Raw genomic sequence first — 16,986 nt, forward strand, 5'->3', positions numbered from 1 at the left:
ATTTAGTCCAGGTGGGAGACATAGAAATTTGCAAGATACATACGGATCTGAATGTTGCAGACCTGTTGACTAAGCCTCTTCCACGAGCAAAACATGATCAGCACCAAGACTCCATGGGTGTGAGAATCATTACTGTGTAATCTAGATTATTGACTCTAGTGCAAGTGGGAGACTGAAGGAAATATGCCCTAGAGGCAATAATAAAGTATTATTTATTTCCTTATATCATGATAAATGTTTATTATTCATGCTAGAATTGTATTAACTGGAAACATAATACATGTGTGAATACATAGACAAACAGAGTGTCACTAGTATGCCTCTACTTGACTAGCTCGTTAATCAAAGATGGTTATGTTTCCTAGCCATAGACATGAGTTGTCATTTGATTAACGGGATCACCTCATTAGGAGAATGACGTGATTGACTTGACCCATTCCGTTAGCTTAGCACCCGATCGTTTAGTATGTTGCTATTGCTTTCTTCATGACTTATACATGTTCCTATGACTATGAGATTATGCAACTCCCGTTTACCGGAGGAACACTTTGTGTTCTACCAAACGTCACAACGTAAATGGGTGATTATAAAGGTGCTCTACAGGTGTCTCCAAAGGTACTTGTTGGGTTGGCGTATTTCGAGATTAGGATTTGTCACTCCGATTATCGGAGAGGTATCTCTGGGCCCACTCAGTAATGCACATCACTATAAGCCTTGCTAGCATTGTGACTAATGAGTTAGTTGCGGGATGATGTATTACGGAACGAGTAAAGAGACTTGCCGGTAACGAGATTGAACTAGGCATCGAGATACCGACGATCGAATCCCGGGCAAGTAACATACCGATGACAAAGGGAACAACGTATGTTGTTATGCGGTCTGACAGATAATGATCTTCGTAGAATATGTAGGAACCAATATGAGCATTCAGGTTCCGCTATTGGTTATTGACTGGAGAGGTGTCTCGGTCATGTCTACATAGTTCTCGAACCCGTAGGGTCCGCACGCTTAAAGTTACGATGACAGTTATATTATGAGTTTATATGTTTTGATGTACCGAAGGTTGTTCGGAGTCCCGGATGTGATCATGAACATGACGAGGAGTCTCGAAATGGTCGAGACATAAAGATTGATATATTGGACGACTATATTCGGACACCGGAAGTGTTCCGGAGAAGTTTCGGATTTAACCGGAGTGCCGAAGGGTTACCGGAACCCCCCAGGGAAGTATTGGGCCTTAGTGGGCTTAGAGGGGAGAGAGAGGGCAGCAGCCAGGAGGTGGCGCGCCCCCTCCTAGGAGGAATCCTAGTTGGACTAGGAGAGGGGGCGCAGCACCCTTTCCCTCTCCCTGTCCCTCTCTTTCCTTCCCCCCCTCTTTTCCTAGTTGGACTAGGAAAGGGGAGTCCTACTCCTACTAGGAGGAGGACTCCCCCCTCTCCTTGGCGCGCCTAGGGCAGCCGGCCTCCCCCTTGCTCCTTTATATACGGAGGCAGGGGGCACCTCTAAACGCACTTGATATACGATATTTTAACCGTGTGCGGTGCCCCCCTCCACCATATTACACCTCGATAATACCGTTGCGGAGCTTAGGCGAAGCCCTGCGTCGGTGGAACATCATCATCGTCACCACGCCGTCGTGCTGATGAAACTCTCCCTCAACACTCGGTTGGATTGGAGTTCGAGGGACGTCATCGAGCTGAACGTGTGCTGAACTCGGAGGTGCCGTGCGTTCGGTACTTGATCGGTCGGATCGTGAAGACGTACGACTACATCAACCGCGTTGTGATAACGCTTCCGCTGTCGGTCTACGAGGGTACGTGGACAACACTCTCCCCTCTCGTTTCTATGCATCGCCATAATCTTGCGTGTGCGTAGGAATTTTTTTGAAATTACTACGTTCCCCAACAGCTCCCCACCGGGAGTGAGTAATTCCTTCGTAGGCTCGCTGGTCGGTGAGGAGTTGGATGAGATTCATCATGTAATCGAGTTAGTTTTGTTAGGGCTTGATCCCTAGTATCCACTATCTTCTAAGATTGATGTTGCTATGACTTTGTTATGCTTAATGCTTGTCACTTTGGGCCCGGGTGCCATGAACTCAGATCTGAACCGTTTATTATTTCATCATTATATCCATGTTTTAGATCTGATCTTGCAAGTTATAGTCACCTACCACATGTTATGATCTGGAAACCCTGGAGTTACAATAGTCGGGCCCACTCCCGGTGAAGACCGTAGTTTGAGGAGTTCATGTATTCACTATGTATTCACTATGTGTTAATGCTTAGTTCCGGTTCTCTATTAAAAGGAGGCCTTAATATCCCTTAGTTTCCAATATGGACCCCACTGCCACGGGAGGGTAGGATAAAAGATGTCATGCAAGTTCTTTCCATAAGCACGTATTACTATTTACGGAATACATGCCTACATTATATTCATGAACTGGAGCTAGTGCCGTATCGCCCTAGGTTATAACTGTCTCATGATGAATATCAACCAACAAGTCATCGATCCAATGCCTACGAATTTATCTTATATTGTTTCTGCTAAGTTACTACTGCTATCATAACTGTTACACTTGCTACAAAATTACCGCTATCACTATTACTGTTACCGTTACTGCTGTCACTACTATCAAAACTATCAAACTACTTTGCTACAGATAATTAATTTCCAGGTCTGGTTGAATTGACAACTCAGCTGCTAATACCTTCAAATATTCTTTGGCTCCCCTTGTGTCGAATCTATAAATTTGGGTTGAATACTCTACCCTCGAAAACTGTTGTGATCCCCTATACTTGTGGGTTATCAGCTACCGATTTGTTAAACTCGATGACACCAAAGCAATATTAGACTCTAAAATAGTGGAATCGATCAGACCGAGACATAGTTCGGTGACTCCGAGATTGCTAGGTTTTCACTGAGAGTCGAACTCGGTCACACCGATTTGTAAGTTTCGTTCAGACCAAAAATCACAAGTGCAATGTCCTAGGCCAAATCGATGAGACCTATTTCTACAACTTGGTCGGTCCGAGATGAGTTCGGCGGAAACCTAACCCTAAATTTTTGAATCGAAACTAATCTAAACGAAGTTTTTGCTGGATAGAACACTCTCATACGTGGTAAGAATCATGGCATTGACCTAAGTGCAGGAATCAGAGGTTAAGATTGCACATAGGGGTCGAGTTCATACCCTAACTCGGCGGTGAACTCGCTACGGCGACAACGACGGTGAAGATTTCCGTTGACGGCAGCGGAAACCAGCGGTAGGAGGTCGCTGGCGATGAGGAGACGATCCGGAGACCTCGAGTCGGCAGAGCTGGATATGCGCGGGCGAAGGGTTTCAGAGGAATTTCTATATATATCCAGACCCTGTCGGTGTGACCGAGTGGAACGACTCGGTGGCACCGAGATGCAGAATCGCAAGCGGTTACTGCAACTCGGTGTGACCAAATTGTTCAAATCGGTTGCACCAAGATTGAAACCTAGATCAACTCAATGAACTCGGTATGACCGAAAGGAATGAATCGGTCAGACCAAAATACATAGAGAGGTTTTGGAAGTTTAAGTCTATGACGAATCAGTGGCTCCGAGTGCTCCTCACCCAGAGGGTTCGAATCTCACTTGATCAAACTTTGTGATGTAGCATGAACAGAGTTTGAGATGAGAAAAGCATAGATAGCTATAGGGAGTTCTTAGGCATTCTTGTCCATCCATTTGGCAAAAGAAAAAGACCAAACAATCAAAGCAACAAATGGATGTCCTTGAATGAGAAAAATATGCACTCAACATGCTCACACAATAAGATGGCAAATGAAATATGTGGCAAATCATGCACGAACACTCTAGCATCTATCAAGCAATTGGCGATGACTAGGTCATCTATATATGAGTATATTGACTGAGGAGTCAAATGAGAACATTTGATCGTAGGTCATACTCATCGTTTAAGCACAAGTGGGGTTACCACTTTTACATAAAGCATTGTTGTGTTCACACCATTAGAGTTGCTTTAGCTCAATTCTTTAGAGCAAAGCTCCCCCTAGATGTGATATCCCCCCTAAGAGGGATGAACTAACCTAGGGTTTTGTCGATGATGACTTCATGTAGGTGTTGAAGATGTAGATGCTCAATGTTGATGTAGATCATTTGGAGCAATCCATTGGAGTGAGTTGCACTTTCAATACCTACATGGGTTAGTCCCACAAGGAACAAACAAGGATATCCATAGACATAGAGTGAAGTACACACAAGATGATGTCCATGAAAGCATTAGGTTACCTTGTCCCTTGACTTACCAATAAGAGGGTTTGTGACTCCTTGAACTAGTGCAAGATGTGGAAGTTGTTTGCACTTGTTCTTGCCAAAATGAATATGAGTGAAGTATGTTGGCGGAGTCACCCTCAAGAACTCTCTAGTTCTTCTATGGGATCCAAATCATCTTGATGGGAATCCTTGGAGTTGTAGTCGTACTTTATGAAGTAGAACTTGATGTAGTCTTGGGAACGCACTTGACCAAGGCCTTCGGAGCTTCTTCAAATGCAGCAATCTCCTCTTGAAGCTTGTCCTTGCCTTTTAGCTTGTGGTCTTGTGGTGGAAGATCATCTTGAGCTTGTGTCCCCTTGAAGGATGTAGGATCATACTTCTCTTATTAAGGAACAAACTTCGTCTTGGGGTATTGATCTTCTTCCCACTCAACTCCATTGGCATTGAACTTTCGTTCAAAACCAACACCTTGATTCTTCTGGTGCCTTCCTTCCTTGCGTACAATTTCCTCAAATTGCTTACTTCCAGCAAGGCTCTTGTAAACACCTTTCTCTATAATTCCCTTCAATAGACTATTTTCTTGCTCAAGTGTAACTTGGCTAAGAGAATTATTAGTGGAATCAAGAGAACTACTAGAAGCAACAATATTGGATTTAGCATGATTGTTGTTACTACTAGAAGAAGAATCTTTCTTACTCTTGTTACTAGATTTTACTTGTACATGTAAGTAGACAAGAGTAAACGCTTGGCAATGCAAGAAGAACTTTTATTACGAAGATCATCATTTATTGCTTTTAAGAACCCATGCTCTTGCTCAAGATTGAGCTTTTCAAAGCGTAGCTTCTCATGAGTCTTTAAAAGCTCTCGGTGATCTTCTAAGGTAGTCAGCTAACTTAAGAGTGTTTAGTTCTTTAGTTAAATGCTCAATCTCCTTCTTATCATCGTCATTCATTTTATCTTGATTAGCATGATTAATAGCAAGTTCATCATAGTTTTCATCACTAGAGTTGTCAACAAGTAAATCATCATCACCTAGCAAATCATCTTCATCACTATTGAAATCAACATGCTCGGGGTGTGATACCTTTGGGACCTTAGCCATGAAGCATCTTCCAATTACTTCATTTGGTGAGTCAAATATGTCATAGGAGTTGGTTGACACAAGTGCTAGACCAGCAACACCTTCATCTTGAGTATATTCGGAGTCGGAGTGATAACTTCTCTCGGAGTGGTGGTCGGAGTCGGAACCGGATACCCATTCACCAACATGAGCTTGATGTCTTCGTTTTGTATAACTCCTTGATGACTTGTCCTTCCTTTCCAAATCCTTGCTTCTACGAGAGGTTCTTCGTTCACAACGATCATCTCTACTCTTCTCTCTTGGAGGTGATTCTTCTCTTTTGCTTCTCATTTTAGGTGAGTCTTCTCTTCTTTTGTAGGGAGCCGTACACTCATTGGAGTAGTGTCCGGGTCTTCCACAGTTGTAGCAATTACGTTCACGACTAGAAGATCTTTTGTCATTATAGGACCTTGACTTGGAACTTTTTTCTTTGCTTCTACTCTTGTAGAACATGTTCAAGTTCTTCACCATTAGCCTCAATTCTTCATTGAAAGCTTGTTTCTCACTTGATGATGTAGGAGCATCACATGAGGCTTTGTAAGCACCACTAGACTTGTTGTGAAGCTCTTCTTTATCCTTGAGTGACATCTCATGAGCAACAATTCTACCAATGACTTCCGTTGGCTTGAGATCTTTGTAATTGGGCATCTTTTGGATCAATGTGCACACGGTATCATATTTTCCATCCAAGGCTCTTAGGATCTTCTTGATGATGAATCTATCGGTCATCTCTTCACTTCCTAAGACGGCAATCTCATTTGTGATGAGAGCAAGCCTAGAGTACATTTCAGCGACACCTTCACCATCCTTCATTTTGAACTTGTCAAGTTGACTTTGAAGCACATCCAATTTGGATTCCTTGACGGAGTCAGTACCTTTGTGCATATCAATCAACGTATCCCAAATTTCCTTTGCATTCTCAAGACGGCTGATTTTGTTGAATTCTTCGGGGCATAATCCGTTGAAGAGAATATCGCAAGCTTGAGCATTTTATTGCAACATCTTCAATTCTTCCGCGGTAGCTTCATGATTTGGTTCTCTCCCATCAAAGAATTCACCTTGCAAGCCAATACACACAATAGCCTAAACGGTGGGGTTATGTCCAAGAATATGCATTTTCATCTTATGCTTCCAACTAGCAAAATTAGTACCATCAAAGTAAGGACCTCTACGGTGGTAATTTTCCTCTCTAGACGCCATACTCTCCTTGGTTGTGAAACCAAGGCTATGATCACCAAAACTATGGAAATCAAGGCAAATGGAGACCAAAGCTCTTATACCATTTGTAGGATCAAAAGTATGTCTAGAGGGGGTGATTAGACTACTTGACCAAATAAAAATCTAGCCTTTTCCCAATTTTAAGTCTTGGCAGATTTTAGCAACTTAGCACAAGTCAAGCAATCAACCTACACATGCAATTCTAAGAGTATAGCAGCGAAATATAAATCATTGCATCTGAAGGTAAAGGGGGGAGTTTGGAGGGAGTAAACGCAATGTAGACACGGAGATTTTTGGCGTGGTTCCGATAGGTGGTGCTATCGTACATCCACGTTGGTGGAGACTTCAACCCACGAAGGGTAATGGTTGTGCAAGTCCATGGAGGGATCCACCCATGAAGGGTCCATGAAGAAGCAACCTTGTCTATCCCACCATGGCCATCGCCCACGAAGGACTTGCCTCACTCGGGTAGATCTTCACGAAGTAGGCGATCTCCTTGCTCGTACAAACTCCTTGGTTCAACTCCACAATCTTGACGGAGGCTTCCAAGTGACACCTAACCAATCTAGGAGACACCACTCTCCAAAAGGTAATAGATTGTGTGTTGATGATGAACTCCTTGCTCTTGTGCTTCAAATAATAGTCTCCCCAACTATCGGGGATATACCCCGCGGTGTAACCCGGCCAGATGTATGACCTAGCTGACCTTGGCGACTCACTGGTGACCCGCCTGGAGCTTGGCGACTCACGGGTAACCCGCCCAGTCTCGGCGACTCATTAGTAACCCGACGGTGGGTCATACGGGCAACAAAGCCCAAGGCCCAGAAAATTGGCTGATGTTATGGTGGGCCGGATTAAGAGGAAAGCGTAAGGAATATTCTCTTACAAAGGAAGCAAGACTAGGACTCCACTTGTGATTGAGTAATCCTAATCCTACTAGGACTAGTCATGTAACCCGCCCCTTCAACATATATAAGGAGGGGCAGGGCACCCCAAGAGGGGACAAGAAATAATCTAAGGCTAGACACAACTAGGAGAGCCGGCTTATGCGGCGACTCCATCATGAGCATAATGAGACCTAGCCACAAACAGCATGTAGGGTTGTTACCGGGTGATGTTTCCCGGGGCCCGAAGCTGTCTAAACCCTTGTCTTGTGTTGTGTCTCTCGATTCCGATCAACCCCTCTCAAGCTACCACATAGATGCGTTGGCCTCACGACTAAGTCCTCACACTAGGACATCTATCGTGACAATTCCACGACAGTTGGCGCCCACCGTGGGGCCTGCGCTCGGTGGTGTTGAGTTCTTAGAGGGAATTCTATAGGGATCGAGGAGCTCGCAATTGACCGGATGAAGAAGTTTCACAGTATAATCGTGTAGGATAACCTTGCGGCAGAGACAAAAAGTTCATCTTTTGAGATCAAAATCGTAGCTAATTATGGAGCTGGCACGTTTCAAGTTTGAGATGAGAATTAAGAAGGCGTGTTGTACACCGCTGCAAAGTCGCCGAGATTGATTCAACACCTCTGTCGTTCGTATACAGGTTATTATTGCTGAAGCCGTGTCGAAGATGAATCAGTGCAAGGATCATAACCAGTATCAGTCGACGACAAGTGTTCAACCAGCCATCGCTTTGTCCTGCATGGAGACCGAGGTCAAACTCATCCATCTGACCCTTGAAGCAAGATTTACGTGAAACTCCAATGTGCTATTTCAACTAGTACTACTCGCTCCGCATGATGGACTAGTTGATCTACAAATCCTTATATACATCTGCAGTCCGATGCTACCGTGATTTAGATTAAAAAAGAAAGAAAAGGGAGTCAATGACTCGGAAGAGGACAGCGGTCTCCGCCCCTACAGCCCGACCTCCGGCTGATGCTCTACCGTGGCTCGCACCGCCACCGCCTCTCTGACGCGACCGCACCGAGCCGCCGGCAGGCAGAGCCCGGAGAGCCACCGCCGGCTTTGCTCTACCTCACCTCCACAACTGCCGCCTCCGGAACCGAGCTGCTACCTCCAAGTCGCCACCAAGCCTCGTTTGCATCCTCCCCTGGCGGCCCTGAGCTGGTCACTCTCCTGCTGCTATGGTCAAACGGTTGTTTCCAATTTGCCGCAAGCTGCTGCCTCCGAGCGAGTGCCGCAGTGTCCTCGCCTCCAAGTCGCCGTTACGACGCCCTGAGTCGCCACCGGCCCTATTGCGAGCCGCCACCTCAGCGACCTTACCTCGTCGGCCGCCTCTCCTCCTCTGAGCCGCCCCGACGTGAGCAGTCTCGCCTTTGCCCCGCTCCGCCGCAAATGAAGTGTCAGATGTTTCAACACCTCCTCGCCATGCCGGAGCTCTGCCGACTCGCCGCCGCTTGCCCCGTGCGCCCCGTTCCGCTGGGCCGCTTCCACGCTCGCCGGCTTATTGTTCCGGCCGGCTGCCAATTCTCCGCACCGGGTCTGGCCACCCTCGAGCCACCCTGGCCTTGGGTCAAGTCACCAGCTGCCTCTGCCACTGCTTGTGAGGCCTCACCACTCGTTGACCGCATTCTAGTGCATCTTCGTCTACCTTGTGCCATCACAGAGCCAGTTCTATAGCTTTGAGCAGATCCGTGCTATGACTAAGGTTGAGTCAATCTTCCCAACATGAAGACCTGAGCCAATGTAAAATACTAGCAAGGCTAGTACCAATAGAAGAACGGTGAAAGTATGCACTGCAAGGCATTTGCACCCGGAGCAGAGATAAAAAAAGGAGGTTCTAATGACTTGCCGAACAAAAACCAATCAGGTGCTATTTTTCTAAAACTCTTACTTGGTATAATTAAATATCATCAAAAGATTTTTCGATGTATGCTATTGTATACACAGGTCGATTAACTCATGGCCAAAATATGATCCGGTCCTTCCGCACCATCATTGGAGGTCGCGTCTACATCCGCACTATGTCAAATTGCTCAACAGATGTGTGCAAACCGCGACCCTGCGGTCCGGTCTACATCAACACGACGCGGCTGACTCGTCCGTCCACACGATTTACCACGTCTGCAATTAACTCGCCTGTCTGCGCTGGCTTAAAATGTTGCGGTCGACTGATCTGTCTGCTCCTGCGGCCGACTCGGCCGTGATTAATTTCAGCTTCGCCTGGTGATCATTAACTCCGCGGTGCATAATTTCTGGCCTGACGTATCACGTGAAATCCATCCAGTATATTTTTATATTACATATTGTTTTCTTTAAAAGAGCAATTACTCTGGCTTGCAAGTTTTCCAAAGCAGGACAAGTTGTCTACTGCAAAAGGGACTATTGTATCACTCAGCTATTGAATGACTTATGCCAGTTTATATCACGGTCAAATATGGAGAATCTCAAGACAACTCCTCGAGTCATCTTAAGACTCGGGGGCTACAATGACATGACTTAGCAAAATTGGCCAGTATAAGTGAATCAAGAACTCTGGGTCATTGGAGGGAAAAATAACCTGGCCCTGGAGGCTACTGCCCTATTGGTGAGAATTTAAAGGCCGTCAGAAAAATTTCCGGCTCAAAATGAAGATTCCGGTTCAAAATCCGGTTCAAGGGAAATTTATCTACCACAAAGCTTTGAAGCTCTCACATCCGGTTCAAAATCCGGCTCAAGGTACATTTGTCTCTCACAAAGCTTTGAAGCTCTCAATATCCGGTTTAAGAATTTTTGGTTCAAAAAGAATTAATCTCTCGCAAGTTCGAGTTCTCAGAAAAATTAAAGGGACCAAAGAGAGTCTTTTGCAAAGCACAACTGAAACATTGGTACCCGCTGAGCACAGCTCAAAAATATTGCTTGGGGGAACAAGAATTGCTATAACCCTTGTGATAGGCTTAAAAGCCAGGCTTGGAAGCCAGGTATATTCACCTAAAACCCCGGGTTATCCTACCTTTTTACGTAAGCCACTCCGCCCAGGTATTCCTGGAATGACCGGCCGAACGTTTGACAAGTCAATCTTATGCAGACCCTGAACTTGTCAAAGTTAAAACGACGATTGGTTAAAGTGAGGTCCATCTTATAAGGTTTGTAAAACGGTGTAACTCGGTGGCCTGGCAGCCCGTGAAAAGCCTCGATTTTTCGGCCTGGCAGCCCATGAAAAGTCTCGTTTTCGTGTGTGTTTTATTTCGACAGGTCTTTTGAGGTTTATTTGATGAAGCTTCAAATGCTTTATGATTATAATTCACCTGTGTTTATTGACCCGGCTTGGCTTTCGTCTATAAGTCATCAGTACATGATAAGTTAATATCCGGTGTTATTGACCCAGCCTAGCTTTCGACTATAAGTCGCCAGTATGAGATAAGATAATATCCGGTGTTTATTACCCTGGCCTGGCTTTGTTTATAAGCCGACAATATATGACAATTCAACACAGCATTATGTGCTCAAATTTTTTGGGTTATCACCCTTACTGCATTGGTTTGATAAACTGGCAGTATGATCAAATATCACAGGAACCGGTTTTCAAACTGGGTTATATTATTCAAATCTTTAATAGCCAACATGGCTGAATTTTTATTGTGGTTATCAATAACCAGTATTATGATTGAGGTTTTCAAAGTCGCTTTAGCGTAATGGATATTATTTTATCGATGGATATGATTTATTCTACAATGGAAGGAATAGTCCCGAGTCGCTGCAGGCTTACGACCCGGCACTTGGGGGCTACATTGTTGAAAGTTGAGATTACATCAAATATGCAAGCCCCATGTCACTGCCAGCATGCACCATGGCACTTGGGGGCTAATGTAAAGTCATTTTTTTGCTCATCTTATTGAAGACCCGACTCATCACATTGTAATGAGCCGGCCCTTGGGGGCTACCAATTGTTCCTGTCAAAAGTTCAAGGTACACAAGTCTTAATCCATTATATTGAAAGGTCCACTACTCAGTTGGTAAAGCACAAAGCTCTTAACCTTGTGGACGTGGGTTCAAGCCCCATGATGGGGGTTACATCATATGATGCTCTTTTCAAAGAAGTATATATAAAGTCCCAGCTCAGTATTATCTTACTAAGCCGACACTTGGGGGCTACACATTGCTGCTCGAATCTACATGATCATACATACAAAGTTCCCGCTCGTTATTGCATAATGACCCGGCCCTTGGGGGCTACACTGGTTGAAGTTTTTATGAGCATAAGGCAATTTCAAGTCCCAGGTTGCTGCAAGCATGACAACCTGTCACTTGGGGGCTACATATGTGGAATACTCAGTTCTGACTAGTGACTGAGATGAACAATCTGGATTTCTTCAAGGTTGCAACATTTATATTGAAACAGTTCTTAAGCTATCACTATGTTCTCCTCTTAAGACTTGGGGGCTACAGGTAATATGCATATAAAGGAGGAACATCTTCAAATTCTCAGATGAAGGAGGAACATCTTCAAATTCTCAATTTTGGGCAAATCAGGAAGATTAATATTGTGACCCGGCATTGGCAACAATCATGACCCGGCGTCTATAACAGCCATGACCCGGAATCATCAATTTTTTTGATCCAGTGATTTTTGGAAATCATAACTCGGCAAGTTCTACATTTTCAAGCCGGCTGGATATCAGTTGAATATTTCGAAGACCAATATTTTTGTCAAGTCAGAGCATTGAAGGTCGATTCAAATGGATTCCTTATTTACAATATTTGTTATACAAGCAAATTGATTATGAAGCTAGCCTATTGACCCGGATTTTCTAGAAGGAGGAAATGACAAGGACTTATGGATGATCAGATGCCGGCTTACAAGAATATTTAACCCGGAGCACAACCTGTCAAATTTGTTCTTGTGTTTATGTTACAGATCAGTTTAACATGGATAAATCCAAATTAAACTGGGGGCTAATGTCGGGGATATACCCCGCGGTGTAACCCGGCCAGATGTATGACCCGGCTGACCTTGGCGACTCACTGGTGACCCGCCTGGAGCTTGGTGACTCACGGGTAACCCGCCCGATCTCGGCGACTCATTAGTAACCCGACGGTGGGTCAGACGGGCAACAAAGCCCAAGGCCCAGAAGGCCGGCTCATTTTATGGTGGGCCGAATTAAGAGGAAAGCGTAAGGAATATTCCCTTACAAAGGAAGAAAGACTAGGACCCCACTCGTGATTGAGTAATCCTAATCCTACTAGGACTAGTCATGTAACCCGCCCCTTCAACATATATATAAGGAGGGGCAGGGCACCCCAAGAGGGGACAAGAAATAATCTCTAAGGCTAGACACAACTAGGAGAGCCGGCTTATGCGGCGACTCCATCATGAGCATAATGAGACCTAGCCACAAACATCATGTAGGGTTGTTACCAGATGATGTTTCCCGGGGCCCGAAGCTGTCTAAACCCTTGTCTTGTGTTGCTTCTCTCGATTCCGATCAACCACTCTCAAGCTACCACATATATGCGTTGGCCTCACAACTAAGTCCTCACACTAGGACATCTGCCGTGAGAATTCCACGACACCAACACTCAACTCTCTCTCACAGATTTTGATATGGTGGAAATATGATTTGAGTGGACAGCAACTTGGGGAAGGCTAGAGATCAAGATTCTTGTGGTTGGATTGAAATGTCTTGGTCTCAACACATGAGTAGGTGGTTCTTTCTCAGAAAATGAATGCTGGAAGTGTAGGCACATTCTGATGGCTCTCTCCTCGAATGGAGAATGGGTGGAGGGTTATATATAGCCTCCACACAAAATCTAACCGTCACACACAATTACCAAACTCGGTGGGACCGAATAGTGAAACTCGGTCAGACCGATATGGTTCAAAATGTGAACATTAGGCTTTTCGGTGGGACCGACATGATAACTCGGTGGGACCGATGCGTTAGGGTTAGGGCATAACTTGATCTCGGTTTGACTGATTACTTCAACTCGGTGAGACCGATTTCAGTAACAAGCAAACAGAGAGTTGGTGAGGCAAACTCGCCGGGACCGATCGCTCATTTCGGTGAGACCAAAACATTACGAAAAGGAAACAGAGAGTTTGCGTTGCGAACTCGGTGGGACCGATCGCTCATCTTGGTTGGACCAAAATGTTACGAAGGGAAATAGAGAGTTTGCAATCCCATCTCGGTGAGACCGAGATCCCTATCGGTGAAGCCGAATAGATTAGGGTTTCTGGCAGTGGCTATGTCAAGTGAACTCGGTGGCACCGGATAGATCAAATCGGTGGGGGCGAGTTTGACTTTAGGTTTAGGAAATATGTGGAAATGAGAAAGTGGTTGAGGGATTTTGGAGCATATCACTAAGCATTTTTAGAAAGCAAGCCATTAAGCAACACCTCATCCCCTTCTAATAGTATTGGTTTTTCCTATGGACTCAATATGATCTTGGATCACGAAAATGAAAATGTAGAGACTTGAGCTTTTGCCAATATGTGTCCTTTGCATTTTGGGGGGTCCACATCTCTAGTCCATGCCATGCCAATCATTGAACTTTATGAAATGATAATCTTGAAAGAATATTAGTTCAATGAGCTATATGTTGTTAAGAAATACCAGAACCACCCAGGGTTTAGTTGCACTTTCACCAGCCATGATGCCAAGGCCAGGCGGGCGCCAGCGGGCATAGTACAGCAGGTTTCCTCTTTGGTGCTAAAGAGGCAAGCGCAGGCACGGAATCCTGAGGTGTCAACCAAAGGTTTCCATTTCCATGCACTAGTACAACGAGCTCCTAAACAAACGGTTTTTAACCCCTTTTCGTGATGGCCTTTGGAACCGTCGCCAAGTGACTGTGGGCGATAGGGGGGTCCTTCCCACACGACCCAGAAACCGTCGGGGATATGCCCTCCTGGCACACACGCTCGGCAAAATGAGGTCGTGTGCGACCGGCGAGCGCTCAAATACGGAAATACGTACAGTAGAGTTAAAAAATACAATTATACGGCAAAATTGTTTCCGGTCGCAAGTACATCCCACACAGTTAGTCCCCGCTAAATGTTTCCGTTCGTATGTAAATCCCACACAGTCGCTCCAAGGAAAACGTTTCCGTTCACAGGTACATCACACACAATTTTTCGCGTTAAATCATTTGCGTTATTGAATGTATCACACACGGTCCGTAGAAGAAACTGTGTGGCAAAGGCTGTCCATCACACATAGTTTTATGTGGTAAACGTTTGCGCAAGGTGGCCTAACGCAAACAGTTTTCAAGAGAAAGTCATGTGTGATTGTTCATTGATCCAACACGGTTTATTCCTAGAAACTGTGTGCGTTGCCTGAGGTCATCGCCCACGGTATTTTTTCAACAACCAGTTGCAATAGCAAAACCCAATTAGCAGGCTAATTCGCCATTAGCAGGCTAATTATCCGATTATTCATAATCCGTTTATTAATCTAATTGACATTTCATATTAAGCACACAATATATTTTATTTTAATAATTGAAATACATCAGAGTACAACATCATATAGCTTCACCACTCAGCTACCCCATTACAAAACTACACCAGGATCAAGTTTCACATGCAACATCTATAACCTTTCAAAATTAGCATCATAGACAGTACATCGACAGATGTATCTCATCTGGAAAACTGCTAAAGTAGAAGGCAAATATTGAGCCTTCATTGATGTTGAAGGTCTTTGTAACTTTAGGCCAGTGCTTGTGGATGATTGACCGTCCATCCTTCGTCCTCTTCAGGAACACTTCAATATTGAACCATGGGTGTTGATGAATAAATTCCTCGCCTCCTGACCATACAGGTGGTTTGAGAGGTAATCATCAGTGAACAGCTTTGGAAAGGCCTGAAAACAAGGATGTGCATAAATATCTTCTCTATATTGGAAATGGAGCAAAGGAATAAAAAAGGCAAGGTATAATAGTTAGTACCATCCTGTAGTGAACTGATGTCTTCTTCATTGTGCAGACAAAGATCTTGTTGTTTTTTGTCGCTAATTTCTTTATCCTAACAATCTTTCTGAGTTTCTTGACTTGAATGATATTCATGGACAACTCATTTCCCCATATGCAAAAAGGGTCGAACTGTGGGTCAAAACCTCTGACAGCAGGACTTACATGTGCAAGACCAAATTGTTAAAAACCTAAATATTAGAACGGTTCCTGCAATTTCACAATAATGTGCTATTAGACAATGGACCATGCATGTGCTAACCTTGATTGTAAACCTCAGTGCTTCCCATTGTTTCCCTGCAACACATATAAGGTAGTTAGTCATCAGGTTAAGTAAGGGTTCGCATGCTATTAGTAAAATATGTTGATGAAAAATATGCACATTGCAGATTCATCAGATTAATTCAAGCCACATGGAAAACCCATTTATCCAAACCAAGCATGATTAAGAACTAGGAAATATTGCACTTGTATATGTTTCTCATGTATTAAGTGCAGCCAAATTCGATTTATTTCTCACCTGCACAACAATACAAAATTCTACCCACGACAATTGGACATCGCAGTGTAGAATTGAACCAAGCAGTTAGCTAAACACCACAACAAATGAACCAAACATTAACTGAGCACCACATTGCACAATATAACATACTCCTAATAGAAGATCAGAAAGTTAACCAAACCAAGAATGCTTAACAACTTGGAAATATAACAATTGCATTTGTTTCTCGTGTATTTAGTACAACCAAATTCATTTTATTTCTCACATGGTATACAATAACAGAATGCAGCCACAACAATTGAACATCGCATTATAGAATTGAACCAAGCAGTTAACTAAACACCACAACAAATGAACCAAACATTAACTGAGCACCACATTGCACAATATAACATACTCGTAATAGAAGATCAGACAGTTAACCAAACAAAGCATGCTTAACAACTTGGAAATATTGCACCCTGAAGAATTGAACATCACATTTGCAGAATTGAACCAAGCAGTTAACTGAACACCACATTGCACAACATATAGAACATATACACTATAGCAGAAGATTGCATGGTAAAAGTACATAGCATAATTCACTAGAATTCGTTAAGGAAAGGCAGTAGCTAGCAAACGATGGCCTCGAGAAAAAGCCACGAACTCTCGTTTGAAGCAGCCAACCGTGTTGTGGCGTCGGCGCACGAGGCATCAACGGTGGCCTCGACGATGAAGTGCTCCTCCAAGATCTGGGGGTCGGCACGAATGGCAGCCACCGCGACCTCATCCGCGCGTGCGGCCGCGATTTGCTCCTCTGCTGCCAAATGCTCCTTGAGATCCTGGCTATACTGCGTGCACCATAGCTTAGGCCGGCGCTTATTTAGTGGAGGGGTCGGTGATTTGGGTGGAAGGTGTCGCGCTCGCACCGGCGGTCGGGGCATGTGAGATGTGGAAGGAGGAGGAGGATGGGGGTCGGGTGTGGATTACCTGCCTGGATAGACGAGGCCGAGCAGCGTGAAGGAGGGTTGCCGACGAGGAGGCGGTGCTGC

The sequence above is a fragment of the Triticum aestivum genome, chromosome 4D (assembly GCF_018294505.1).
Source record: "Triticum aestivum cultivar Chinese Spring chromosome 4D, IWGSC CS RefSeq v2.1, whole genome shotgun sequence".
Classification (NCBI taxonomy): domain Eukaryota; kingdom Viridiplantae; phylum Streptophyta; class Magnoliopsida; order Poales; family Poaceae; genus Triticum; species Triticum aestivum.